Source organism: Oryx dammah, unplaced genomic scaffold, assembly GCF_014754425.2.
Source record: "Oryx dammah isolate SB20612 unplaced genomic scaffold, SCBI_Odam_1.1 HiC_scaffold_2, whole genome shotgun sequence".
In the NCBI taxonomy this organism is placed as follows: domain Eukaryota; kingdom Metazoa; phylum Chordata; class Mammalia; order Artiodactyla; family Bovidae; genus Oryx; species Oryx dammah.
In genome coordinates, this window is record NW_024070186.1 from 103,121,886 (window position 1) to 103,125,236 (window position 3,351).

Sequence of the window (3,351 nt, forward strand, 5' to 3'; positions counted from 1 at the left end):
AAATGGCAACCCAGTCCAATATTCTTGCCTGGAGAATTCTATGGACAGAGGAGCCTGGCGGGCTACAGTCCATGGGATCACAAAGAGTCAGACACAACTGAGCGACTAACACTTTCACTTTGCTTTCAATTCCCTGTCCTTGATTCTTTCTGGCAGTCTAATTAGAGCAAATCACTTAACCTTACTGAGCCTCAGTTTCCTCATCTTTAAAATGGGACCATCTGCTTTCTCTGCCTACCTTCCTCCATGAGGATCAAATAAAGACAATAATGTGAAAAACAAATACAACACATTATTATGATACCTGGGAAAGAAAGCCGGAATCACTGGCTATCAGGGAGGAAGTGTGCTTTCAGAAATAGAAACAAAACACCATTTCAAGGTAAAGGCAAGTGATTTTTATAGAAAAAGTAAACTATTTAAATAACTTCAAAACTAAATATAGTGCTACTTCAATTTTAATCAGTATCATAGAAAACAGACTTGAAAAGAATGTTTCAGATAGATAACAGTTGTTATCTCTGAGTTCCATTATGGATGATTATTTAATTTCTTTTTCTTAATACAGTTCTCTACTTTTAAAGCTTTTTTGCAATAAACATATGTTCCCTTTATCTTGGAAAAGGTATTTAATCATCTAAAAACATTAAATCATAGAGATAAAACTCCTGAGTATTCAGATGAGAAAACTAACGCTCAAAGAGTTGAGACCATTGTCTTACATATTTTTAAGCCAGGCCTAAAATCCAGGCAGCCTGAATCAAAGCCATTGCCCTCTGTTTCCATCCTTGCAATTATTCATGAGAATGCAAAGAAAAGTTGACTGAGTTCATTTACTTCATCTTCAAAACCATCCCTCCCTGAGACTGGGTCTTGGGTAGTTAAGTGCTTCTGAAAATTCTTCTCTTCCACAGTTTCCAGGGCTGATAAAAGAAAGAACTAATCAAGAGGCAAGTGATGAACCTTATTTTTGAGGGAAAAATTGGAGGGAAAAAAGCCCAGCATATAAGATAGAGGAAGAATGTTTTAGTGGAAAAGCTCTGACTTGGGAGGTAAATGATCTAATTTCTACAGTCATTATTTTAATGACTGCCACTAATTATCTATGTGACTGTGGACAACTTCCTTAATCTCTTTTCCTAGGTTCTTTTTCTAATAAATAACAAAAGGAAAATCTGTGCCAGATGGTACCCATGTTTCTTTCAAGTAATAACACTTGGTTTATAAACACAGGCAGGGCAGGCAGCTCAGGAGCACGGAGTGTGCGTACTCTTGTGTTGCGAGCGCTCAAGCGAACGTGACTCCCAGGAGCCCTGACCCTGTGTCCTCTTCATTGCGCTTGCCCAGTGTGAGTGGCACCAAGCTGGACATGGAGCCACAGCAGAGGTCCCCATTGGTGGAAGTGAAGGGGAGCGTAGAGCTGAAGAGACCCCCGGCCAAGGCCACTTCCTGGCTGTCTCTCTTGGGAGGCAGGCTGAAGAGGAGGCCTGACCAGATGGAGGAGACCTTGAAGCCTGAGAAGAAAATAACAGGAGGCCTGGGCACTGGAGTGGCCACAACCCACCCCAGAGCAGCAGCCCTCACCTCTGTGCCACAGACACAAGGCCAGACCGCAGTGCCCAAAGCTCCCAAGAAGCCAGGACCCTGATGTTCCACAGCTGTTGCCACAGTGCTGAAGACTCAGAAGCCAGGTCCTGTTGTTCTTGCCCAGAAGCCTAGAACAACAGCTGCCCCTCCCATGGTGGAAGGGAAGAAACCCAAATGTCTGGTCTGGGACTTAAAGGGACAGTTATGTGACCTCAACACAGAGCTGAAATGCTATGGTGAGAGGAAGCAGATGTTGGACCAGGAGAACCAACAGCTGTGGGACCAGGTCAGAGAGGCCCAGCAACAGGACTTGGCCCTGGAGGCAGAGTCCAGGACACTGGAGTTGACCAGGTGTGGGCCCAGGCTGAGCAGGCCAATGGGAGTTGGGGAACCTGAGTGCCTGGATCCTGGAGCTGGAAAGGTGGCTGGGCACAAAGGAGGGCTTAGTGCAAGGGCTCCAGAAAGAACAGCTGAGATGGTCGGAGGAGTGGAGGGGACTGGCTGCCTGGCTGGAAGAGCAGAAGAGGGGCCTGCAGACCTCAGAAGCTTCCCTGTTGGACAGCCAAGTGGAGGTGGCATCTCTGTGCCAGAAGGCTGCAGTCTGGGAGGCCCCACTGGCTGAGTGGGAAAAATGTCTCCACGGGCTCGAGATGGAGCGCCAGTGGTTACATAACCAACTGCAGGAACTCAAAGGCAACATCTGTGTGTTCTGCCGGGTCCGCCCCATCCTTCCAGGGGAGTCCACCCAGCCCCTGGCTTTCTCCAGTTTCCCTCTGGCCCCTGTGGGCCCTCTGACCCTCCAACCCTCCTCAGCCTCTCCTGGTCTGACAAGCAGTGTGGGACCCTGAGTGGGGCACCAGCTGCCCCTACCCACCTTTGACTTCTCCAGGTTTTCCCACCAGGGAGTGGACAGGATGAAGTGTTTGAGGAGATTTCCATGCTTGTCCAGTCAGCCCTGGATGGCTATCCAATGTGCATCTTTGCCTATGATAGACAGGCAGTGGTAAGACCTTCACCATGGAGGGTGGGCCTAGGGGAGACACCCAGATGGAGGGGCTGATCCCTTGGGCCCTGCGGCACCTCTTTCCTGTGGCCCAGGAACTAAGTGGCCAGGGCTGGACCTACAGTTTTGTGGCAAGTTACTTAGAGATCTACAACGAGACTGTCTGAGACCTACTGGCCACTGGGGCCCGGAAGGGCCAAGGAGGTGAATGTGTGATTCACCAGGCAGGGCCAGGAAGCGAGGAGCTTAATGTCACTAACATGCGCTATGTTCCGGTCTCCTGTGAGAGAGAGACTAGCTCACCAGAACTGGGGTGTCTCCTGTACAGTCCAGAAGGAGCTCTGATCATGTATCAGAGTGTGTCCCAGCTGCAGATCTCTGGGGAACATGCTGGCCGAGGCCTGCAGTGTGCAACCCCCCTCAGCCTTGTGGACTTGGCTGGGAGTGAGCAGCTAGACCCTGGCTTATCCCTCGGCCCTGGGGAGCAGGAACACCTTCGGGAAACGCATGCCATTAACAGCAGCCAGTCCACGCTGGGGCTGGTCACCATGGCCTTGAGCAACAAAGAGTCCCATGGGCCTTACTGAAACAGCAAGCTCACCTACCTGCTGTAGAACTCTCTGGGCGGCAGTGCTAAGATGCTCATGTTTGTGAACATTTCTCCCCTAGAAGATAATGTCTCCAAGTCCCTCAACTCCCTACACTTTGCCTCCTAGGTGAACCAGTGTGTTATTGGTACTGCCCAGGTCAATAAGAAATGA

At 49.5% G+C, this 3,351-nt stretch overlaps 1 pseudogene; it reads left to right on the forward strand.

Annotated features, from left to right (window-relative positions):
• Positions 1-1,360: 1,360 nt before the first annotated feature.
• Positions 1,361-3,351, forward strand: LOC120852008 (annotated as a pseudogene).